Source organism: Monodelphis domestica, chromosome 3 (genome assembly GCF_027887165.1).
Source record: "Monodelphis domestica isolate mMonDom1 chromosome 3, mMonDom1.pri, whole genome shotgun sequence".
In the NCBI taxonomy this organism is placed as follows: domain Eukaryota; kingdom Metazoa; phylum Chordata; class Mammalia; order Didelphimorphia; family Didelphidae; genus Monodelphis; species Monodelphis domestica.
In genome coordinates, this window is record NC_077229.1 from 51,200,174 (window position 1) to 51,227,657 (window position 27,484).

Sequence of the window (27,484 nt, forward strand, 5' to 3'; positions counted from 1 at the left end):
AAATAATATGATATAGGTAGTACATGTATTATATAATACAAATTTCCATGTTTATCATGTTTGTGAAAGAAGACACACATTGCTTAAACTAGAGAAGACTTCATGGAGGAAATAAAGTAAAGAATGGGGTGTTTCAATTTGCATTATGATGCTGTTCCTTCTTTTTATGCCAGGTGTCTCTTGGAGTTGTCCTGGATCTTTGAATTAGTGATAATAGCTAAATTACTCACAGTTGATCATCATACGATATTGCTGTTACTGTGTGAAGTTTTTCTGATTCTGTTCACCTCACTTTGTATCCCTTCAAATAAGACTTTCCCAGGTCTTGTATTTTTTTTTGTGACCATCTTATTTGTCATTTCTTTTTTGCACATTTTATCAAACAACTTGTTCATCCATTCCTCAAATGATGGACTTCTCCTCAGTTTCCAGGCCTTTAATACCACAAAGGGAGCTGCTATAACTATTTCTGTATAAATAGGTTCTTTCCCCCTATCTTTAATCTTTTTGGGATAGAGATCTAGTAGTGGTATTGCTGAATCAAAGAAAGGGTATGCAGAGTGATGGCCCTTTGGACATGGTTCCAAATTGGCCTCCAGAATTGTTTCAGTTCACAGCTCCACCAACAGTGTATTAGTGTGCTGATATTTCCCACCTCCCTTCCAACACTAATAATTTTCATTTTTGTTCATATTAGCTAGTCAGATGGGTGTACCTCAGAGTTGTTTTAATTTATATTTCTCTAATCAATAATGAGTTTGAACATTTTTTAAGACAACTAAAGATAATTTTAATTCCATCTGAGAACTGCCTATTCATTTTCTTTGACCATTTGCCAACTGGAAAACGCTTTGCATTCTTATAAATTTTACTCAGTTTCCCACATTCTTGAGAAATAAAGCCTTTGTCAGAGAGATTTCCTATAAAGATTTTTTTTCCTGGTTTGTTTGCCTTTTAATCATGGTTGCCAAATATTCTTTAAGCCCTTACCTTCTGTCTTAGAATTGATAGGAAGTATTGCTTCCAATACATAAGAGGGAAAAGGCTAGACAATTGGACTTACCCAAGGTCACATATCTAGGAAGTGTCTGAGGTCCAATTTGAATCTAGGATCTCCCATCTCTACTCAGTCTTTATCCACTGAGCCCCCTAGTTGTTCCCTATTCTTGCTCTTAAGGAGCTTACATTATATTGGGGAAAACATGATTTTATCAGTATGTGTGAATGTGTATGTATATATAAATGCATATGTAAGCATTCACACATGCACATGGATACTGCATGTGCATGCATGTATGATGAATATTGATATGTATGTGTCTGTTTTATACATATACATGTGTATGCATGGGTAAGCTGTTGTGTATATATGTGTATGAATAAAGTATATAAGTATATATATGTATATTTATATATGTATTGTGTATATATGTATGTTTTTCATTTTTAGTTGTGTCTAACTCTACATGACCCATGGACAATGTCCACACTGGAGTGGTTTGCATTTTCTTTCTCCAGTGTGTTCCCATTTTACCGATGTACTATAGAGGAAATAGGGATTAAATGACATGTTCAGGCTCACATAACTAGTTAGTATCTGAGATTGAACTCACACTCAGATCTTCCTAACCCTGGGCTCTGTGCTTTATCCACTAAACCATCTAACTACTCTATGTGTGTGAGTGTATATGAAATATAAACATATATGTATATATATGCACACAAATGTCAACATATTATACATGTGTGTCTATGTGTGTACATGTGTGTGTTTATGTATATGTATATAATATGATGATGATGATGATAGCACTTTACAACATGAAAAGCCCTTTATATTATTATCTCATTTGATCCTCACAGCAACCATGAGTGGTAGTTATTATTATCCCCATTTTACAAATGAAAAAACAGAAGCACAAAGAAGTTGGATGACTTTTCCAGAGCCATGTAACTGGTTAAGTGTCTGAGGTAGGATTCAAACTCAGATCTCCCTGACTTCAAGTCCCAGATCCCATGCACTGTGCCACAAAGATGCCTAACTGCAGCATTAAAACAAATACTAGGTAATTTGACAGGGAGAGGCACTTATAGCTGAGGAGATTAAAAAAAAAAAACCAAGTGAGGAAGTCCTACAGCACAGGGACCTCCTCTTGTCTGAAGGATTTACGAAAATACAGGGTCAATAATTTCTCAGGCTGAGAAGGTGAAGATGGATTATTAATGGCATGCTCCAGTGACTGGCGAATGGAGTGTTCAGAAGAATAAGATTATAGATTCATTGTAATAAGTCTGATTTTCACCCCAGCATGCCTAACTTCAGGAAAGTGCATTTCATATCACAGAGTTCTAGGAAAATAGCTTACATTCATAGGGAGGGGATTTTCTAGTGAAAGTGGTTCAGTTCCCTTATTTTATATGTAAGGGAATTGACTCCCACAGAGGAAATGACTACTCCATGTTCCCCAAAATAATAGAATTGAGATTTGAAAAGAGCCTCCAAATGAGCACACTTTGAATCAGAATGGACAGCTCCTTCAGATGTCAGCTAGTCCAATCCTCCTTCCTGATGCCCATAGGAAACTGTCTTCATTTTGCCTCCGTGTCAGAAATACTCACTTCTCCTGTTCTCTGTCTCTTGAAATCCCAATTCCCTTCAAAGCTCATTTAAGGGCTTCCTCTTACCCAAGGTCTTTTGTGATATGCTCAGATATTAAACCCTTTTTATATCTCTGCTATTATGTTGTAATTGATTGCACGTATTTGGTATTTACACATACGTGTACATATTTATTTATTTGTTGGATTTTCTCCCAATAGATTATAAGTACCTTGAAGAGAGGATGGTCTGTGTTGCATACTTGAAGTCCAGTACAATACTTACCATTGAGTAAGCACTCAACTGGTGTTTGTTCAATTGTATTAGTGTATAAGTGGAATTTTGAACCCTTGGACTCCATCCTCCAGAAGTCCTTCAGTATTTCCCAGAATTCCTCTGCCCTCTCCACCACATTGCATGGTTATGTTTGTATTTAAATACAAGGGAGGAGTTACAGCAAACTTAAATACAAAGGTGACCACACAACATGGTGGAGAGAGGAAAGGAATTCTGGGAAATACTGAAGGACTTCTGGGGGATGAAGTCTAAGAGTTCAAAATTCTACTTATATATTAGATGAAACCCATACTTGAACAAATATAGAGAGCAACATATCTGAGCTGTGTCCATTCATCCTTTACTGGTAAACTTCTAGTGAAGGAGAGCCCATCATGGAATGAGATAGGATGTGCCACCTTGGGATGGCTCCAGGACTTAGCCAATTCCTCTCATGTAGCACAAGAGCAGCCAGCCCAGCTGACAGGTTGAAGGCAACCAACAGAGCTCAGATCCATTGGGGACTTAAGGGGATGTCTACCCCAAGTATGTGAAGATTGCCCTAAGTGGAATAAGTGGATAAGAACAATTTGTTTCAACTTTCAATGACCATGAAGGCAGCTGAAACAGTTTCAATGAAACACCTAGAACTTCATCAGACCTCAGATGTGCTAAGGTCATCTACTGCATCCTAGGCCATTGACAGTCATCCTGACTTTTGTCTTGTCACTGGCTTGGGAGACTGTGGAAGAGAAAGTGAGGCTGATGACTTTTTGTAACTCTCTCTCATTTAAATCCATTTTACCAGCAAATTAGGACATTACCCTGGGATGTCCTTGGTCCTTTTTGAAAATAAAGGACAAACCTACATATATACATATATAGAAAGAGGAGGAGAATGATAAGGAAACTGTTTTATGGGACAGACATAATAGGGAAGGGAAGGTAAAAATAATCTATTATTTTTATTTTTAATATTTTTATTTATTATTATTAATATATTATCTTATTGTGTGCCAGGTACTGTGCAAAAACCTTTATAAATAATATTTGATTCTCATTTCAATCTATTATGGTGAGTATTTTACAACTGAGAAAACTAAAGCACACAGAGATGACGTGATTTGCCCAGGATCATACAACTAGGAAAGTGTCTGAGGTTAGATCTGAACTCAGGTCTTCTTGACTCCAATTCCACCACTCTATCCCCTGTGCCACTTATCTGCCAAGGTTCAATGTAAATGACCATGTATGTACATGACTTAAAAAAGTGAAGCTGTTCTGGAAATGGAATAAAATGTTTCAAATGTCAGTTAGTGACTCCTTACTACCCAATCATGGAAGATAGGTTCTATTATTATACCCATTTTATATATGAGAAGGTGAGGCTGAAGGAAGTTATTTTGCTTGCTTATAGTTACATAGCTATTGAGTAAGGTAGGATATGAACTCAGGTCTTCTTGAAACGAAGTCCACTACTTGTGCTCAGGTTCTATTTATCTAATGGTCCAAGCTTAACCTTTCTCTTGCCTTATATTCTCACACCTCCAACTGCTTATGGGACATTTTGACCTAGGTATCCCATACATATTTTGAAATTAACTAATCTAAAAGTGAACTACTAATCTTTCTTCCCAAACACTTCCCTCTTCCTATTTTTCCTATCACTAGTGACCCAGTTCACAAGCTAGTTGTTATTCTTAATTCCTCAGTGTCAATGTCTCTTATCCCTTCCCCTCACCCCTCATATAGTCAATCAGTGGCCAAATTCTATTGTTTCTTTCCTACCTGAATATTATCGCTCTTATATGCTTCCCTTCTCTCCACTGTAATCACTCTATTGAAAGCCCTCATGACCAAATACCTAGACTATCTGATCTCCCTCAAATCTCTCCTCTCTCTAACCCATCTTCCACTCAGCTATAAAATTGATCTTCCTAAAGTATAAATCTGAAGGTGTCAAACTGATAGTCAATAAACTTCAGCGGTTTCCTATTATCTCAAAGATCAAATATAAAATCTTTTGTTTGGCTCTTAAAACCCTTCATTATTGGGACCATCCCAACCTTTCTAGTCTTCTTATCACTTCCTCCTCTCTATGTAATCTGTGATCCAATGACACTAGCCTCTGTATTATTCCTGGAACACAACACTTTGTCTCCTGGCTCTGGGTGTTTTCTCTGATTGCCCCTCATACCCAGAAAACTCTCCCTCCTCATTTCCACTTTGTGGATTCCCTAATTTCCTTTTAGTCCTATTTAAAATCCTACTTAGTGGAAGAAGTCTTTCTCAGTCATTAATCTTAGTGTTTGTTTTCCCTCTGAGATTATCCTGAGTTTGTCCTATACAAATCTTGCTTGTACCAAGTTCTTTGCCTGTTGTCTTCTCCATTAGACTGTGAACTCCTTGTGGGCAGAGTCACTTTCTTCCCTGCCCGCCTTTGTATTTTCATTATTGGACCATAAATGCTAGTTGATTGACTAATTGTGCTACCTAGAACTCAAAGGAACTTCACCAATTCAGTTGACCTCCTTTGGACATGCCCTATATACTAATGACTTTCTTTTTTTATGACTTTCTTAAATTATTAAATCAAAAAAATATTAACTCTTTGAGAACAGGAACTTTTGTGGTTTGTTTTTGCCTCTAAAGATTCAGGAACAAAGATATGAGAAGATAGCCCTCCTCCCAAGGAGTTTATATTCAGTCAACATTTAAGTCTGTTAAGAATTGAAGTTAATGGTCACCCAAAGGACAATGAAAAGGCATGTAGTTAATGTTTCACATTAGGAATAAAGAATTACACAGGCAAAACAATACAAAGGAAAACACCAAAGGAACAAGCCCAATAGAAAAGATGGATGGTTATAAAACTGGAGTGAAAGATTACCAATTAAAATCCTGCTTGCCATATTGGTATCTTTGTATTGTTAGGAGGTTCGAAGAAGACATTCAGTGTGTTGGGTAACAAAATGTCTGGGAGGTCACTGAAAATGTACTTCAGGATAGGTAGTCACGGATAGGTTAGTATATATATCCTTGAAGGCAATACCTATATTGATGAGAATTCAGGGCCATTGGACTCTGAAAGACTAATATAATAAGTATTTAATTAGTGCTTGTCAAATAGTTCAGTGGTTTTATATCGGTTTGAAAATGTAGCAAGCTTTCCTCAGTTATTATTTTTAATTTAATTTTTTTGGTTAAGAATATTTTTTCATGGTTACATGATTCATGTTCTTCCCCTCCTCTCCTCCCATCCACCTTCCATAGCCAACAACCAATTCCATTGGGTTTTACATGTGTCAATTGATCAAGACTTATTTTCATATTATTGATGTTTGCATCAGGGTGATCACTTAGAGTCTCCATCCCCAGTCATATTCCCATCGACCCATGTAATCAAGCTGTTGTTTTTCTTCTGTGTTTCTGCTCCCACATTTCTTTCACTGGATGAGGATAGCATTCTTTATCCTAAATCCCTCATGATTGTCCTGGATCATTGCATTGCTGCTAGTAAAGAAGTCCATTACATTCAATTGTACCATACTGTATCCATTTCTCCTCAGAGTTATTATTAAATAGAAGAAACACATTTTTCTGGTATATGTAAAGGAAACCTTCAGGGAAAAAAAAAACAAGAAATTTAACTATAAATAGTTCCCAAGTCCCAAGCTGTTTATAAAATAGAATCACTTCCCCTATGGCAAGGGTGGTAAAACAAGTTGTTTGTGATGGTTGGACTAATCCAAGTTCAAGGACATCAATCTATAAATTGAGATTCTTTCTCTTAGGCTCTTGAAAATGAAAACCAGTGGTTTCAAATGATTATTTCTGTCTTCCTCTGTATAAAAACATTACATATATGCACACATAAGTGTATATGTATACAGAAAGAAAGAGAGAGAGAGAGAGAGAGAGAGAGAGAGAGAGAGAGAGAGAGAGAGAGAGAGAGAGAGAGAGAAAGTGAGAATGTCATATTTCTGGTTATTGAAATAAAGGTAGATCTTTAGAAATTCTGAAATATCAATATATTATCTTATTCATTATACTCAATATATCCCCAAAAGAAGAATGAAAACATTTGAGAAATCACACACACTAAGTATTATAACTTTTTTGTCTCACTATTAAAGAGAAGCAAGTCTTCAAAAAATTTGTTACTTTAGGTCCAAAGGTTCTTAAATTTAGAGCTGGAAAGGATAATATAGGTTCTTAAGCCCTATTCCCATATTTTACAAATGAAGAAACTGAGATCCAGGAAAGTTAAAGGATCTGGCTAAGGTTAAATAGTTAGTAAAGGTCAGATCCAGGACACTCTGAAACCAGAGTTCTTCCCAGTGAATCACAGGGTGTCCATGGCTTAGATGATGATTTGGATTAAAAAATATATTCAACACATTAAGTTTCAGAAAACCCATACAGCAGGAAGCACAGTCAATACAAGCTGCTGTTTTCTCTTTTATTTTTCTCCCTTAGTTCTGAAAGTAGAAGAATGTTGTCAAGAGGAAGACAATAACAGAGCTTTAATTCCAAATATCTCGAGGCATTGTTCTTTAATAACTGTGCTATCACTAAGAAAGAGGGATTCCTGCAGCAATAATTTATAGCAAGCCTGTCAAAAATACCATGCTGGAATGGCCGCACACAAAGCCCAGCAGGGCCACCTTGGGGAATGCTGAAGTTCAAAGCAAGGAGTAGGAAGTCAGGTAAGAAACAGAGTTTCTAATGTTGACAAAGATCCCTCTCATTTTTAGGTTTAATTTCACCCAAAATAATTTCACTCTATAAATTTGTATTAGCTGCCATGTTTGCATGTTTCAAAGAATGATTTCATTCATTTAAGAAAAAAAAATATTGAATGCCTTCTATATCTAAAACCTTTTCTCATCCTTGGAGATACTTCAGTACTCCCATAGGATCTATGATCTTTTCATTTCAGATGCTCCAGTTAGTCATGTCACTCACAAGCCATCCATGCCTGTCTATTATGGGAACCTCTTGCCCATGTTCTCCTATAAGGTTGCCATAAGACTCCACCCAGCATGCTGTAGATCTTACTCATTTTCTATTGACTTCACAAGAATAACAATGAAGTGCACTGGATTATCCTTCACACTCTCTATGTGGCCAGACCATTTTCTTCTCAATCACACAATTATTTCATAATATTCTTGACTTTGTTTCTTCTTCCTTGTTCCATATTGGTGATGTACTGCAACCTGCTCATGCTGACCATACGTGTTTCCATTCCTTTCTCTGTGTATTGGAGATGCAAGAGCATAAGCCAAAATTTTGGCTGCCCAGGAGGTCATTTAGTCATCTTCTGCTATGAGTGATATGATGTACATAGAGAAGTAAAAAATCCACAGTCCTGTATGGAATCTGTACCTAACAGCAATATCTTACAATTACATGTCACATTTGAAGTTTGCAAGTACTTTGTAGATATTATCTACTTCCACATATTCTTTTTTTTTTCTTTTTCACTTTATTTATTTTTAAATAATTTCCTATGTTTATACAATTCATTTTCTTTCCCTCCCTTCTTCTCTTCCCCCTCCCAGAGCCGAAAAGCAATTCTACTGGGTTGTACAAATGTTGTCACCTATTTCCATATTATTTATTTTTGCTATAGAGCAATCTTTTAAAGCCTAAATCACATACCCTCATATACATGTGATAAGTAGTGTCATATGTTTTGCTTTTGCATTTCTACTTCCATAGTTCTTTCTCTCAATGTATCCTTCCACATATTCTGCTAATTTGTGACACTGGCCTCTTTGCTATTACTACTCACACAGGGTACTCCATCAATGGATTCCATGTGTTTTTATTGCCTGACCTTCATGCCTAGAACTCCTCTCCTCTTTCCTTCCTTTTTTTAAACAATATTTAATGTATTAATGTACATTTATTCTTAACATGTGGAACATATAAATATTTTATGCTGAATAAATGATATTCATTAAGCCAGAGGAAAAGGAGGAATTTACATCAAGTTTTTTTTTTCTTTTTTAACTACATTATCTTGAAATACAAATGCAGATTTTCATCACTGAAAAATCTTTGAAGTTGTGTTTCTTCCTTTTTTTCCTATATATATATATATTTTTTTTTTGGTACTGGTAATCATTTTCTAAATCAATTCATACACAACCATTTCCACACCTTGATTCATGAAGCAAATTGTGATTGGCTGCTCTCCCAAAATAGAGCATGACTTTATACATACAGAAACTTGTACATTACCCTCAGGTTTTGTTTGTTTGTTTGTTTTTTGTGTATGTGTGTTTTTTGTGTTTTTGGAGATATGGCCCTAATGAAAAAAAACAAAACAACTGTCTTTTCTGGCTTCCTTCACAATTCAGAATAATCCTCTCCTATTTCAAGAGATCTTTTCCAAGTATTCTTAATGAATAGACCAGGGTTGAATAGAAAATTTCACTTTTGAGTAAAAAAACAAGAGATTTATAAAAAAGTAAACAATAAAGATAAATCATAAGGGATTTAATGAGGTTAAACAGTTTACATTCCCGTGTGGGAAGATGACCCATGTAATCCCAAGAACTTTATCATTATTAGGGCAATTAGAAGGATTCTGCATAGACACAAGGAATGGAAGTGAGTTGATTATATTAGAATGATTTAAAAATGAATGTGTGAGAAGAGGGATGCACTGGTAGGAGAGGGAGGGCAGAGGAAAAATGAGGAAATTTTACTCACATGAAAGAGACATACAAGAAAGAGCCTTTATAATAGAGTGAGATTGGAAGAGGACTGCTTGGACCTCATTCTCATCGGAATTGGATCAAAGAGGGAAAACTATACACAGGATATAAAAATGGAGACTTGAATCCAGGACTTCAATCCCCAGAAGTCCTTGCTCCACTTCCCCAGAATGCCTTGTAACCTCACCTGGGCCGAGAGCGAGATGGGGTATTTAACCTGGTTGTAAAATAGCTCTGCCCTCTTTCCTACTTCCCCTTAGGAGCAGATGCGGCTCTCCACCTAGCAGGCAAGATGTGAGTGGTTGTGAATAGGCTCTTTGGGCCTAAACATGTGCCTCTCTTACTTGTATTTTCTTTATATTTTAATCTTCAATAAACCTCTAAAAATATAATACTCCTTGCAGAGAAAAACTAATTTCTACCTCTATCAGTTTCCCCACTAAATTTTAATCTTTACAACCCACAGATACACAAAATGAGGCAAAGAAATCTAACTTATTCCATATGGAAATAGGATATAGAAAAGGGGATAAGGTAAAGGGGTTGATTAAACGAAGGAAAAGTGAAGGAGTAAGTAGTCAAAAGCAAAATCAGCTTTAAAGAAGGGACATGAAAAAAAGAGAAAGAAGTATAAATGGAAGAAAATAGGATAGACAGAAAAATACAGTTAATAATAATAATAAAACTGTGAATATGAATGGGACAAATTCAGTCATAAAACAGAAACAGAATGGATTAGAAAATAGAATTAAAGAATAGGTTGAAATACACTTGAAACAAAAAATTACACACAGAGTTAAAATAAGGGGAAGGAGCAAAATTTCTTATGCTTCAGTTGCATCAAAAACGAAAAAAATCCCCATCATTTCTTCCTTTCTGGTTCTCTCTCTCTCTCTCTCTCTCTCTCTCTCTCTCTCTCTCTCTCTCTCTCTCTCTCTCTCTCTCTCTCTCCTATCTCCTCCTCTCTCCTCTATCTCCTCCTCCTCTTCCTTCCCCCAAGCATCTCTCAAATAAGGCACTGTACTATAGTATTAAGTATGGAAAATATGAACTAATCAAGTAAAACAAATAATCTTTCCCCTCAAGTAATTTATATTCTATTTGTTCATGAGGAAGTTCAAGCTGAGATTATAAAGACAAAGACAGTGATTGGGTCAAACTAATGAGGATTATAATAAAACATTAAAAGTTAGCTTAATGCTCTTTTGAGGTCAGTCTCCTTAGTTACCCATTCATTATTAATCTTGGATTCCTCTTTCATTTTTCCTCTTCCCTTCCTTGAACATTAATTCATTTTTAAAGTCCTGACATTTCTTCTTCTACTATATCTCTAATATCTGACTTTCCTTCCATATTATATCATTATATCTACCCTTGTTCAGGTTTTCATTATTTTTCATCTAGTATACAGAGTTCTTCCTAGTTTTCTTTCCTTCACTATCTCCTCTGTCCAAAACATCCTCCATCCTGCTGCCTGTGTAACCTTCCTAATACTTTGCTTTGACTCCTTTGTTATCACTCCTCTTCTCAAACCTTCACTCCTTTCCTATTTTTTCACCAAAAAATGTATATCATCTTTCTGTCCTTCAAGGTAATCTGGTTCTATTTTTTTTCTCTAATCTTATCTAAATCAGAAAAAGAAACATTTATTAAGCTCCTACTATGTGGCAGGTAACATACTAACCACACATTCTTTTGTTAAAATTAAATGTTGTTTCAAAATTGTCTCCTTTCTATCTCCACTTCCCCTCCAATTGAGAAAGCAAGAAAAATAAAAGCTCTATTATAAACATGTTTGGTTCAGCAAAACAAGTCCCATGAATTAGACATATAAAAATGCTTTAGTCTGTACCCAAAGTCCATCACCTCTGGATCAGGATGTGGGTAGTATGTTTCATTTTGAGTCCAGTAGTTGTGGATAGTCTTTGTATTGATGAATCCCTTTGTCTTTAAAGGTTACCGTATTGTTGCCATTATATATTTTTTCTCCTGGTTCTGCTTCCTCACTCTCTTGCATTATAGTCATTTCAAGTTCAGCCACTCCCATGTCATCAATCTCTCTGACTTCTCTTTGTTACTTCTCAATACCAGCCCCTCAGTCACTCATGATCAGGGATAGGTTGCCATATGTCAATTTGGAACCCAGCAGTGAATTATCTGTGTTTTCTATGAATAACCCACCAAGGATAGATATGTCCGTACTCCATAGATTATGCCTTCATTACTTAATCCCCACATTTGTCAGGATAACAAAATTAAAAGGGGAAAAGAAAACTTTGATTACCTGGTTATTTAGACAATAAGGTAGTGCAGCAGATAGGGTGCTGGGCTTGGATGGAGGAAGATCTAAGTTCAGACACTGTTTCCTTATACTTATAAGCTGAATGATCCTTGGTAAGTCACTTAACCTCTCCCAGTCTCAGTTCCTCCATCTCAAAACAATTGAAATAATAAAAATACCTATTGCAACAAATGATTGTAAAAATTAAATTAGATCATTAAAAATGTTTTGCAAATATTAAAGTGCTATATAAATTCTAGCTATTGTGATTTTCCACATAATGCTCTAAAAATCAAGCCTCATCACCCAGACTCCCCACCATAATTGTTGTTCAGTATTTCTGACTCTTCAAGACCCCATTTGGGATTTTCTTGTCAAAGATGTTGGAGTGGCTTGTCATTTCCTTCTTCAGCTCAGTTTATAGATAAAGAAACTGAGGTAAACAGGGGTAAGCAATTTGTTCAGGGTCACATAGTATCTGAGGCCACATTTGAACTCAGGAACATGAGTCTTCCTGATTCCAGGCCCAGTACTCTGTCCACTGTGAGATCTAGCTACCTCCCCACCCACTATGATATTACAGTAACAAAAAAAAAAATTAAAGGAAGGAGATAACATTTTTGTGAGACAAGCTGGTTTTTCTAAAGTTTAGTCAGTAAAGAATCATGCAGTCACATAATCTACCTTTCATTTTTTTTATTGTTTTTCCTTGCTTTTCTTCCATTCACCTTCTAGGGGCCTTACAGGCTTTGTAAGAAATGATGCAAAATGGTATGATGGATGGAACTTTGGACTTAGGAGTTAGGAAGATCTGGGTTCAAATCCCACTTCACATTTACTAGCTATGTGCCTCTGGTTGAATTATTTAACCTGATTCTGCCTTAGTTTCCTCACTCATAAAATGGATAGGTTGAGTTTGATGGTCCCTCACTTCTTTTCTAGCTCATCCTTTATGATCCTATGCTATTCTTCATAGTTTCTAGAGCAAATAAAGATTCTCTGTTTGGATCTCATCCTTCCTCCTTCTTTCTCCCATCAGTGGAAAGTAAGATTTCTTTATTAATGTCACCATAAATATTTAGTGCCATGCAGCCCTTTTAGAATAGGCTACTTAACCCCCTCCCTCATCTCCATTAGTGCTAAAAATGGGCTTTAGGATCTTTTCCAAAGAGGTATTTTCTTGTGTCATCAATAGGGGATCTAAACAAACATGGGGGTGGGAGGAGAACTGCACAATTGGGCTACAAGCATAAATAATTCACAACAGAATTAATGGATTCCAAACCCTTGTCTCTGATGATCAAGATAGCTGTTCCCCTCCCTCCCACCCCTCAATGCTATTTTCTGGGCTGATTTTTACCCTAGTCCCTGAAACAGTAACAAGCAGCTGGTACAAAGCTTCATGCTAATCAGGGACTGTCTTTCACTTTTTTTTTTTAATGCTTAGAAATGCATCCTCATCTAAGAGCTTTGAAGTTCAATTTTAATTTAGATGCAAACTACCCCAAAAGTACTGAAAGTTTAAAAAGTGCCTCTAGCAGTTGGTAATTATTATGTGTTCTTATTGCCATATTTGATTAGCATGTCGTTTTGTTCATTCATTCCATTCTAGCTTCACATGTATACAAGTATTGATGTTTCTTGCAGTTCATTTCCAGACCTGCTATAAAGATATGCACCACACATGACAAAGATCTCAGCCTCATCTTCAATTCTCTGTCATTTATGCTTTGGACATATCCAGTTGCCATCCTACGTCCATAACTTTGCTCTGATCTGCCACTTTCTCTGCATTCCTATTAGAGTGACCTTATTTAAGGTCCTACTTGTCTCTGCCTTGGACTATTACAGTTCCCTCCTAACTGGTCTTTTTGCTGCTTTCTTTCACTTTCTCTCTCATCCTCCACAACAGTGGTACTAAGCTAATATTCTCCAAACAAAGGGCTGAGCACTCAGCTCTGTCTCTGGCTAGCTCAGTGATATTTGGCAAGCCAATTAATTTCTCTGTGACTGGGTTTCCTTATCTATAATGTGAGAATATTATATCAATAATAAAAACAATGACCTATTCCTTGTCCCCACTACCATCTAAGAGAGGGAAGAGAGAGAAAGAAAGAAAGAAAGAAAGAAAGAAAGAAAGAGAGAGAGAGAGAGAGAGAGAGAGAGAGAGAGAGAGAGAGAAAGAAAGAAAGAAAGAAAGAAAGAAAGAAAGAAAGAAAGAAAGAAAGAAAGAAAGAAAGAAAGAAAGAAAGAAAGAAAGAAAGAAAGAAAGAAAGAAAGAAAGAAAGAAAGAAAGAAAGAAAGAAAGAAAGGAAGGAAGAAAGAAAGAAAGGAAGAAAGAAAAGAAAGAAAAATGGCTAGATAGGTAGATGGATGGATAGATGGATGGATAGACCGACCAGAAAGATAGATAGATGGATAGATAGATAGATAGATAGATAGATAGATGTCAGGAAAAGTCAGGAAAATTGAAGTTCAAAGGCCCAAGTTCTGGTGCAGCCTCATATACTTGCTAGCCGTATAAACTGGGCAAGTTATTTTAACTTCTGCCTGCCTCAGTTTCTTCAGCTATAAAATGGAGAACATAATTGTTGTGAGAATCAAAAATTTTTTTTAAAACAAAAAGAGATTTATTAATTTAGAAAGTAATGTTGAGAGTGGCCAGGAGAATAGCAAGGTAGAACAGCAAGGTGGGGAGCAGTTCCCTGGGAGGACAGCATGAAAGGAAAGGCTGTTCCTCCATGGGGACAGCATGGATGGAGAGGCTGTCCCCCAGACAACATCAGTTCTGGGGATTATATACTCTTTAGATGCTATGTCCTGGTGTGGACATGACCAGAATGTTAGTCCCTCAGGCATTTGGTGGAGTGGGGTGGTCATCTGACTGGGGTCTGCCTGGAGGCATAAAGATTCATTTCTTTGTCCACCTTAAATCTAGAGGACAAAAGAGGGTAAACATCTCAGGACCCTGGGTGGGGTCATTGGGTGTTTCTAGGTTAAGAGTCACAAGGATGCAAGGGCAAAGGAGTTTTCCCTGATAATAGTTGGCCTGGGTTTCTGGGGTACAGTGCCCATGTCATCTCCCCCCTCTCCTAATATGTAAGGGAAAATGGGACGGCGATCTGTCTTCTGTAACTTCTTCAGAGCTGAGAATGGGCGTAGAGAAGTCCTTAGGAGAGAGAGGCATTGACTGTAGACAGTGTCCAGAGCATCAGGCTGGGATGGTTGCCGGGGTTATGGTGGAATCTGGCATCTGGGTGACTCCCATGAGTGCTTTTACCCTAGAAGCAACTAGAGATGACAAGGTTACAAGTACAACCTCAGGTCTTGGATACACCTCAGAGGCACTGAGATCTTGGGCTAGAGGCCTGGGGTTTTCTCACTTTGGGGTGCTTCATACAAACCCAACAGTTAGAGGGACCCACTTTGGCTAACGCTTCCCCAAGCTGAATCAAAGAATTATATGTCCGGCTGACTGGGTATGCATGATTTGAAACATAGAAGACCCAAATTTCAAGGAAAGAAAGTTATGTCCAGGTAGTTAAAGGCTAAAGTAAAAGGGGTTGAAGATAGCAGGGACGGAAAGGCTGTGGGCACAGGGTCTTAGGGACATGTCCTCAGTGAGTGCCTGGGTCCTAAGTAGCTGGAAACCTGCTTGGAGATGTGAGGGATGTCCAGCTTTCCGTGATGGGCAGACAGGTCACAAGGGGAGAGTCAGCCCCTAAGATAGAAGTGCAGAAAACCAAGACTGGGGGATAGAAACAAAGAAAGTTACTACAATAACAATTGGCATTACACATTTGCATTTGGGTATCTTAGCCAACAGACTTCTTCAGAAACCATCTTCTGACAGGAATAAGATCCCTTGAGGAAATCGGATTCCTGAGTTGTTTGCAGAGTTGGTATGTGATGTTTCTGTTAAAGAATATCCTTTTGCAAAGTACACATTAACTATAACATCTATAAACACTGGAGTAACAATATTTTACAGTTGAATTTCTTTTCCCCAGATTCTGGGGAAAATTCAGGAAAGCTTTGAGCTATTCTAAGCTCAAGATCCAAACTTCACTTAAGGCTGCAAATACAAGCCATCAATGAATAAACTTCACCTACTTCTCAAAGTATGTTCCCTAACAGTTTGAGAACGTTCAATTTTTAACCTAATAGGTTGTTTGGGGAAATGGAAACTTTAATTTTCCAATTTGTATTACCTGCTGATTATGGGGATGTCACAGAGGAAGAAGGTCCAAAAGGGAAAATATCTCCACATGTCACAAAGGACACAGTGAGTGGCTTCGTGTACCAAGCAAGGCTGACACTGCCATTATTGTTTCACTCAAGGATTCACAGTCTAGATGGTCAGGAAAATTCAGTCCACGGTGAGCCTTGGGCTGCCTTCTCTATAACCATCCTAGGACTTTTTCTCCTTAGAGCCCTTGCCACTGGATGCCAGAGACCTTCTTTTCCTTAAAGGACAAGTCACCCATTAACAGCTCAGAGAAATTCTGCTTGTTAGCAGTCCAAAAACAAATTTCCATACCCTCAAACAAGCTTTTCTGACCATTTGTCTTCTCTAAGGATTCCTTAAAGTCTATGAGTGTACATTTTAGCAGTTATTCTTACATATTTAGGCAATAATTAATTTGTCACAATTTAGCCATAAAACCTGAACAGGAATGTTGAATTCATTAGTTCTACAGTAAATACAAATCAAGGCTAGATCATATCTTGACCTTGATTTTCCAAAACTACATACATCAATTCTAGAAATGATCCCTAAGTTCCCTAAGATCCCTAAGATCCAATTATGAGAGCAAAATATCTATCTGTTTTCTTTCACCTTCTCTCTCTCTCTCTCTCTCTCTCTCTCTCTCTCTCTCTCTCTCTCTCTCTCTCTCTCTCTCTCTCTCTCTCTTTCTCTTTCTCTCTCTCTTTCTCTCTCTCTCTCTCTCTCTCTCTCTCTCTCTCTCTCTCTCTCTCTTTCTCTTTCTCTCTCTCTTTCTCTCTCTCTCTCTCTCTCTCTCTCTTTCTCTTTCTCTCTCTCTTTCTCTCTCTCTCTCTCTCTCTCTCTCTCTCTCTCTCTCTCTCTCTCTCTCTCTTCCTTCAAAACCCTTTGCTTAAAAAGGCAGAACACAACTTCCATTCTTCCTTCACAAATCTACATACTCAGCTTTATGGACTTTAGAGCAAAGTCCCTCTTTTTTTCTGAATTCAAACCCAACATAACTCTTTACCTTCTCTGACTTGCTTTTACCATTATAAGTCAAACAAACATTCTATTGATATCACTTCAATTGCTAATCGGTAACCCAAAGAATTCTGATTCAAAGGATCATTGAAATACTGTAACTTTAGCATAGTACTCATCAGTTATAAATTTTAGTTCATAGAACAAATTGGTAAACTGAGGTAACCACTGAGTATTGAACAAAATCTATGGTAGAGTCAGGTTTACAATGAGCTTTTTGTTTACACCCAAGCAATATTTAAAATATGTATTTCAACAGCAACTCACATAACATTAAAACATTTTATAAAGCATTTAGTATTACAGGACCTATTTTAAATTTAGAGATTTGAAACCTTTTAAGGACTGTAAACCTTAAAGCAAGCCTTTTGACAAGCAGCTGATTATCTATTTTCAAGACCAAGAAGTTAAATGCAATAATAAAGTTATTCCAACTTTAATACACTGGGATGAAAACCATTGAGAAGAAAACCATTTGATAATTTTAAACCAAAACCCATTTTTGGTAAGTTTAAAACACTTTAACGAATTTTTTTTAAGCCTCTTATGATGGAAAGGTAAATAAGGATGGAATGCAGTCTTTTCAAGGCTATACTGCTAAAAACCTATTTTACAAAACCAATCTGTGGCTTTTCTATTTAAACAAATTTCACTGTCTGACAAAATTAAAAATAGGATGTTATTTTTTTAAACCCATATAAATACATGATCACAATTTTGAAATAAAATACCAATAAATACTCCTAATAGATTTTAAGCATTACTTCCTTTTGGCTAGCAGACAGGGAAAGGAGATTTATCAGGTCTTCTTATCTCTCCCTGTTTACCTCAAAACAGAAGATAATTAATAGGTTGTTCTACAAGTTGGAAAAAAACCTTAGTTTTAAAAGTGTAAGACATTAAAAAAATCCCCCAAATAGGGGTGTCTCACCAGTTTCTGTTCAGAATCAATCCTTCTTCCTCTCTGCAGTGGAGGAAGGCAGATCTGATCAGTGAACTAAAAAGCTTCCCCATTTCCTTCCCCCCATCTTCACCTGGGTTTTTTTAGGCGGGCCCTTTGCCTTAAAATCCAAGTGAAGAATAGAGTTTGGAGAACTTGGGAGCCTGATGAGAGAATAAAGCTAAAAGGTAGAGAGCTTCTGTCCATAAAATATGTCCAATTGCCACCTGGTGTTGGAATTTTTTGGGGTAACAAAAAGTCAATTTTCTCATCATTTTTTTTGGATGTTGCTCAGCTATTTAACATGAGAGAAAACAAACAAACAAAAAAATCCAACTGAATTTTCTCTCCGGTTCTTAGACTTGATCTCCTCCAAACAGGAGAGGCCTGCAAGCATGCTTCTCCCTTTGTCTTAATTGGGTGGGCTAGTCCCTATCTGGCTTGACCTCAGGCTGAAAAAAAAGAAAAAAATTTTGCCACTGATAGGCCATGCCTCTTGCTTATCAAAAATGTATCCTGGCCAGTCAACTTTACAAAAAGAAATTGGTTGCTTTTTCTTTAAGCTGTTTAGTGCCAATTTTTTCCAATTTTTAAATATACACCCCAAAGGGGAATCTCGGGGTATTCTCTGTCTCTGTCCCATTTAGATGCGGGATGGCCAATTCCACACCGGAAAGTCAACAACTATGAGTCCACAGAGGTTGCCCGACCATGAGCACTCAGTGTAAAACTGAGGCGGGACTCCCCACACATTAGAACGTCTTCTAATATCAGAAGGGGAAGCCGACAGATAGACCCCAAACTCCAGTGGCCAGACTGATCTGGGGCTGATGGGAGAGAGAGCCCAAAAGAGTTCCCACAGAGATATCACCCAAAAGATGGGGGTATCAGGAGTCAAAGAAAAGGCTCCTTTCCTACCTGAGAAGCAGTGTCCTCATGGATGATCCGGGGTACAGGTGTAGTTTTCAGGAGAGCCAAAAATCACATTGGGCGTCAAAATGTTATGGGCATGGAAGGATACCTTTTGGGGTTCTGGAAGGATACCTTTTGCAAGTATGCAATGACTACAAAACTTAGCTTAAAAACAAAAAGAGATTTATTAATTTAGAAAGTAATGTTGAGAGTGGCCAGGAGAATAGCAAGGTAGAACAGCAAGGTGGGGAGCAGTTCCCTGGGAGGACAGCATGAAAGGAAAGGCTCCTCCTTTGTTCCTCCATGGGGACAGCATGGATGGAGAGGCTGCCGCCCAGACGACGTCAGTTCTGGGGATTAAATCGAGAATCAATTTTTTTAACATTTATAAAACGTTTAGACAGTTATCTGTCATAAGGTAAGCAATTAATGAATGTGTGTTCTGCCCCTTCCCCCATGTCCCCAAAACAATAAAAATCAGGTATTCTCAATTGGATTAAATCAGAACTTCAGTGTTTCTTGATGATAAAGCCAAGAAGACCTGAAAGACAGATTAACAGGTTTGCCTCAGTTTTCTCAACTGTAAATTAGGGATAATGTAAATGTTTTGCAAACTTTAAGGTGTTGTATAATTACTAATTATTATTATTATTAACTGTTATCATTATTTTATAGCTTTAAATCTTGGATCTAATGATCATAGCTATCTAAGAAACTTTTTTTTTGTTTAAAATTCTTACCTTTCAGCTTAGAATCAATACTGATTATTGGTTCTAAGGCTGGGCAAGAGGGATTTAGGGACTTGCTGAGGGTCACACAACTAGACTGAGTATGAGAGCAGATTTAAATCCAGAACTTCCCATCTCTAGGTTTCGCTTTCAATCCACTGAGTCCCTTGATTTCCCCCAAAAGAGACCTTTTTGATCCCAAGTTTCCTCCTCTCTAAAAGACCGTTAATAATAACTTTAACACCTCCTTCAAAGGAGCTGTTAAGCTTAAATGAGATGATGTCTATTAAGTTCTTTGTAAACTTGAAAGCACTATTGAAATGTCACGCCTTATTATTTTTTGTTACTACTCTCTTACCTAATGATGAGTATGTTGGTGCTTTAGAAAACCTTTGGGATTCTAAACTTTTAAAGTCTCAGTCATCATAATCTTGATTCTGATTCTCCTAACACATTACCGTTTGGGGATTGGGGCAACTAGGTGGTTCAATGGATGGAGTATTTGGCCTGGAGTCAGGAAGATTTCTCTTTCTGAGTTTGAATCTGGCAACAGAGGCTTACTAACTGATTCTGAGCAAGTCTTTAGACCCTCTTTGCTTCCATTACCTCATTTTAAAATGAGGTGGAAAGGAAAATGGCAAACCACTCCAGTATCTTTCCAACAAAAATTCCAAATGGGGTCAGAAAGTGTTGGATATGATTGACAATGACTGAACAACAACAAATTAGAGTTTGTAAGGTTTTCCCACCTCTGCCTTGAGGTATTACAGCATTTGCATCCCACAACAATCCAGTTAATAGAAGACCAATTACTTAAGCATGTCAGAAGGATATTCGACAATGATATGCATTGAGAATAAACCAAGTCAATTTTGTTGAGCAAAGTTTCATGACCTGATTTGCCATTATGGATATGTATGCATCAGAGAGTACCTGGAACTCCCTGTGACTGTTTTATACCCAGTTAACCAGAGAATGCCTTCTATAGGCTGAACCTTTTGGCCCCTCAAGCCAATGAAATTGCAAGAATATTTTCAATAGCTTTTCACCAATAACTTGATGGGATCTGTGGCATACTGTAAATCTTGAAATTTCTCAGACTTATGAATGTTAAAAATTTCCACATTGAGGAATCCTCCATTGGAACAAATTCCCTCCTGGGAAACATTCCCCATTTTGATGTGAGAACTCTCCAGGATCAGAAATGGGAGGACCTCTACTCCACCCGTACTTAAGACTGTTTTAGGGGAAAAAACTCCTTGCTAAACAATGAAAGTACTTGGACCCATGCTTATAATAAGGCAAGGAGTTCTTTGAGCCATGCTTGTTTTTTAGAATTGATACAATGAGATGCTAGGTACCTAAAAGGTTCGAGCAAGTTTTCTCTTAATGAGATTAGTTGACTAAGCTGTGTTTTCACTGGTTCAGACTTACTGAGGAGATTAGTCGACACAGCAGCATTTTTTCTGGTTCAGACTTACTGAGATTAGTTGACTTAGCAGGAATTCAGATGGGCAGTCCTTTGGAAAATGTCTACAGTGATTGGTAGATGTAAGGACTTAGGGGAGGTGACATAGGAGAAAAACCCCTATATAAGAAAAAGCAGAATCTCTTGAAAAAAAAAATCCTTTTGGAGGATCTCTGATGAGGATCACTTGGGAAGAATCTCTTGAGAGAGGCTCTGGAGAAGGGAAGCTCTTGGAGGACAATCTCTAAGGAGATCTCGCTGGAGCTCCTCTGAGGGGACTTTGTCCCTCTGGAGGCTCTGGAGAGAGGCCTTTTGGAACAGTCTCTGGCTGGAAGGCTCTTTAAGGAGGACTCTGGCTGGAACTCTCTCTGATGAAGTCAGCTGAGATGGAGCTGGCCTGGTGTCTCTAGAGTCCTTGCTTAGACAGACATTGAGGTGAGTGTTAAAAGACTGACTAACTGAACTCTCTCTCTTAAGACTCAGGTCTAGGCCATGTTGGCTTAAGGCCCTTCATACTTATTTCCTTTTTCTCTCTTTCTCTCTTTTCTTTAATTCCACATTTGTATTAATTAAAATCTCTATAAAACCCAGTTGACTTGGGTATTTGAATAATTGGGAATATTTCCCTGGTGACCACCTTATATTTGATTTAAAAACCAAGACACTGTAGTGAAACATATTTTCTGTGGTCAAATTTACTCACCCTCTCTTATATCTATCACAATTTATATCTTCCACCATTTTAACTCACTACAGTTTACAATATCACTCTTTTAACTGTTACAGTTTAAGGCCTTCAACCATTTTAAAATCTTGGAGATACGTGGCTTAAAAAAAAATTCTCTAGGCTAAAAAATTTGAGAAGTTCTCATCCAATCTAGTGGTCGCCATCTGTAACAGTTAAACTTTAGGAATATGGGGAGACTGAGGAAGGTAGAAATTAGTTTCTCTCTGCAAGGAGTATTATATTTTTTTAGAGGTTTATTAAAGGTTAAAGATTAAAGAAAATACAGAATAAGAAAAAACACGTGCCTAGACCAGAGGCCTAGGCCAGATAACCTCACATAATGGAAGAGATGTATCTGCTCCAAAACGGAAGTCCAAAAAAAGACCCAAAAACCTTTGCCACCAGCTTAAATCCTTCCTTGATCTCGGCCCACCTCAGAATTTCCCGTGAGATTACAAAGCATTTTGGGGAAGTGGAGCAAAGGCTTGTGGGGATTGTAGTCCTATATTCGAGTCTATTTTTTACAATACTCTACCCAACCTGTCATCTCTCACTCTTGTGACATGGCATATCTGTTTCTCTTGATGGCATCATGTACACCTGTTCTGTTCAGAGGCCCTTACTGGTTATATCTTGAAGCCTGATTGTATCTAGTACGTAGCTTTGTCTTGTCTTCCATATAATAATCATCTTTAGTTGTTCTGACACTGTGAGAGGAATCTTGGGTCTCACAGTCATATAGTAAAATTGGTCTAAAAAAAGTTCATAGGTATGTATCCCAAAGAAATCAAAAAGGGGAAAGGACCTATTTGTACAAAGATATTTCTTTCTGATCTTTTTTGTGGAGGCAAGGAATTGGAAACTGAAGGGATGTTCATCAGCTGGCGAACGACTGAAAAAATTGTGGTATGTGATGTTGATGGAATTCTTTTGTACTGTAAGAGAAGATGAACAGGATGATTTCAGAAGGAGCTGGAAAGAGCTACATGAACTGATGCAAAGTGAAATAAGCAGAACCAAGAGAACATTGTACACAGTAAGAGCAATATTGTAGAATAACCAGCTGTGATAGACATAGCTGCTCTCTGCAATACAATAATCCAGGAAAATTCTGAGGTACTTATGACAAACAATGCTATCCACAACCAGAAAAAGAACTGTAGGAGTCAGAATACAGATGAAAGCATACAATTTTTAACTTCTTTTTTTGTGTTTTTTGTTTTGCTGTTTTGTTTTAATGATGAATTATTCACTTACAAAAATGAAAAATAGGAAAATATATTTTGTATCGTAATCTACATGTAACCCAGATCTAATTTATTATCAGCTCTGGGAGGGGAGACGGAAGGGTAGGAAGTAGACAACTGGATCATATAACTTTGGAAAGTTTATGTGGAAATCTGTTATTACATGTGATTGGTAAAAAATTAAAAAAAATTAAAAAGTTTCTGTTAAAATATGGACCCTTGCTATTATGAGAAGTTTGGGACTTTATAATTTCCCATACCACCCTCTACTTTTCCTTTTCTTCTCTGGGCCTTGCTCATTGTATATATGCATTATTTATCCCAGATACTGTGTGTACTGTGGCACAAAATTCACAAAATGTTCATTGAGATACATGTTATAATCTGGGCAATAAATGTTTTTCATCTACCTGGTCTTTTCTATGTGAATGGATAGACTAAACTGCTTTGACTGAATACTGATGTCTACCAAGAAGCCATGTAGTGTCTTAGAGCTTGATGCAATCAATAACATTCCATATACAAACCAGAGGCATTAGTTGGGTAGAACAATTAGAACTTTGAGGACTTAGATGATATGGGTGGCACATTTAGTCTTTCAGCTACATGGAAAAAGAGGTGAATTATGGTCATAAAAATGCAATAATTTATGTCAGTAAAAGAAGACTGATAGAAGTAGAAGCATAGTATCAATGTTCATGGCTTATCCCATTACTGTATAATAATAAATAATAAATAAGTAAAATAAATACAAATTAAATAAAAATAATTAATTAAAGATAATAATAATAAATAAAAATTTCAAAAATCCTTGAAACAGAGTCTATAATTTTTGAATCCTTCTTGATGGATTAAAGTTTCTCTAAGGAGAAAGGGAGCTCATCTGGTTGGGGAGCAACAAAGACCAGGAAAGATTAGGAGAATAACTCAATCCCTTAGAGAGAAAAGATAGTAAAAGAATATTTATTCACCTGACTTGAATTACTTTTTTAAAAAATCCTTACCTTCTTTTAGAAAAAATACTTTATATTGGTTCCAAAGCAGAAGGGCTAGGCAATGGATGTTTAAGTGACTTACCCAGAATTACACAGGTAGGAAATGTCTGAGGTCAAATTTGAATCTAGAAGCTCTTATCTTTAGGCCTGGCTCTCAATCCACTGAGCCACCTAGCTTCCTCTCTTGAATTAAATTTCTTAAGAGAAAAGAAGAAAGGAAGGAAGGAAGAAAGGAAGGAAGGAAGAAAGGAAGGAAGGAAGGAAGGAAGGAAGGAAGGAAGGAAGGAAGGAAGGAAGGAAGGAAGAAAGAAAGAAAGAAAGAAAGAAAGAAAGAAAGAAAGAAAGAAAGAAAGAAAGAAAGAAAGAAAGAAAGAAAGAAAGAAAGAAAGAAAGAAAAAAGGAAAGAAGGAAGGAAGGAAGGAAGGAAGGAAGGAAGGAAGGAAGGAAGAAAGAAAGAAAGAAAGAAAGAAAGAAAGAAAGAAAGAAAGAAAGAAAGAAAGAAAGAAAGAAAGAAAGAAAGAAAGAAAGAAAGAAAGAAAAAAAGGAAGGAAGGAAGGAAGGAAGAAAGAAAAAAGGAAGGAAGGAAGGAAGGAAGAAAGAAAGAAAGAAAGAAAAAAAGGAAGGAAGGAAGAAAGAAAGAAAGAAAAAAAGGAAGGAAGGAAGAAAGAAAGAGAAAGAAAAAAGGAAGGAAGGAAGAAAGAAAGAGAAAGAAAAAAGGAAGGAAGGAAGAGAAAGAAAAAAGGAAGGAAGGAAGAGAAAGAAAAAAAGGAAGGAAGGAAGAATGAAAGGGAAGAAAGGAAGAAGAAATGGAGAAGGGAAGGAGGAACATGGGTAAAGGGAGGAAGGGAAGAAGGAAGTGAGGAAGCAAAGAAGGGGGATAAGGAAAGAAAGAATAGAGAAAGGAAGGAAAGAAGAGAGGGAGAGAGGAAAGAAAGGAAGGAGAAGAAAAATTATATTAAGCATATAACATTTAGCATGTAACACAACATAATCGTGTAAAAATCCTTTTTGATCTCTAGCATAGTTAAGCTATCCTTAGCACAAGCTCTGTGCTAAGTATGGGGGGGGGGGTTCTAATAAAAGAAAACCAGTGCTTGTAGTATGATAGATTTATACCTGGCACCTTTGACATGTCAGTGGGCAGCAGGAATATGGACCCCTTGTAGTTATGTCCTGAGCTAACTGGAAGTGTCTGTTCCCAAGGATCTGGCTTTGGATGTTCAAGTAACATATATGGTATTATAACATCTTTTAGGGAAGAATGTAAAAGAATCTCAGCTAAATGCTTTCTCCAGTTGGGTCCTGCAAGGTGAAGCTGCCTTCCTAAGGTCACACAGGTATAAGTGCTAAAGTCAGGGTCTGATACAAGATAGTCAGAATTCAAAGGTGGCGAGACAGCAAGACATTCTGCATGGCGAGGATTAGCCAATATCAGTGAGCTGGTGAGCTGGTTTGTGTGTTGCTGTGATGGGTCCAACTTTAGTTCGTATTTTCAGTCTGGTCTAAGTCCAATAATCAGGATACTTCCTCAGGTGTGAAAGACATACCCACAGGTTAAACTGGGTAATTTCAGGATGGAGCCAGGCTATCAGCCTCACACTGACAACCTGAAGGAAGCAGAAATTTTAACACAACTCTGGAAAGATCACTGAACAGGTAGTGTCAAAAGAAGTGAGCTCAGTGTGGAAAATCAGCGACCCTTCAAAGAAGTCTCTTGGACTTCCTTCCCACTCAGCTGGATGTACTTCTCCTAGGTCTATCAGAGTGAAAAGAGGGCATTAGCATAATATGAGATTCTGCGTACAAACAAAAAAAAGAAAATGCTGCCATTGAGAAACTGTTTAAAAGATGCTAACCTCAAGAGTCTCAGAAGGGAAAAATCCTGAAATTCAGTATTCAATCTGTGGTAGGTAAGCAGGTTGCATAGTGATTTACACATTTCTTTCTTTAAGGAGGGAGGCAGATCTCCTATGGCTTCTTTAGAGCAGAATATTAACAATATGAAAAATTCTCTCCACTGTTATGTAAGGGACATCAAAGGTCATCTACCTCCATCCCTCATTTTTAAAGAAAACTGAGATCCAGACAGGTTAAGAGATTTGCCTCATATCATATAGCTTAAGCAACACAGCGAATAGACTGAAGAGCCTGGAATCAGAAAGATTGTATTTCAAACTCAATCTCAGCTAGTACTAGCTGTGTGACCCTGGTCAAGTCACTTGACCTCTGTTTGATTCAGGTTTTTCTTTTTTTTTTTTTAAACAGTAAAATGGAGATCATAATAGCTTCTATCCCCATGGTAGTTGAGAGGAGTTAAGGAAATAATATTTAGAAAATGCTTTGTAAAGTTTAAAGCAATAGATGAATGCTTGCTATTATCTGTATTATTATTCATTCTTCTTATTAAAACTTCAACTTGGCCAGTACAGTAATGGATTCTCTATTGTGAAACTGTGAAACTGAGGTTATTTGGCTTAGAGGAGATAAAACATACCATCTTGTCACAGGGAGCACTTGCCTCAAGGAGTTGTTTTGAGGCAAGAGTGAGCTAAAATTTGTAAAATACTTAGCATAATGCCTGGCAATTAGTAGGTACTATATAAATGCTCATTCCATTCCCCCTTCTATTATACATATCCTCTTGGCAAACCAACCCAGGTGTGTCAGACTCTAAGACATATTATATAACAATTACTCTTTACTGCCTCCCTGCAAATTAAGGTCTTAGAGGGCCATTTACTTGGGACACTGAGAGATTAAATCATTTTCCTGTTGTCTTATGGTTTTATTTGTCAAAGGCTGGACTTGAACCTAGGATTTCCTGATCCCTGAGACAACTCTTCATCCACCAACTGGAGCATATTTCTTCTTGTTCTATTCATTGTACATTGTAGTAAGCAACTATTAAAGGCAAATTGATCTGCATTGGATTGAATGAGGGTTCATCAACATAAGCACTCCTGGGGTGGAAAGCTCCTTCACTGATACAGATCAATAACTTGTTGATGTCTCAGAGAGTCACTTGGGTAAGTAACTTACTCATGGTCACCCAACTAGTTAATGTCAGAACCAGACTTTCTTTTCTCAACTCCAGGACGGACCTATTTGTTGTGTTATGATGCATTTTTTAAAATTTACATTTATTTATTTATTTATTCATTACATTAAAAATATCCAAATAAATCCTTCCCTCCTACCCATCCTTCCATGAGAGAAGGCATCATTTGACAAAAAGATATATGTATAAATAAAATTGTCTTGTTCATTCCTATTCATCAGTTCTTTCTCTGGAGGTGGACAGACCCAAATCATTCTTCAAACAATATTTCTGT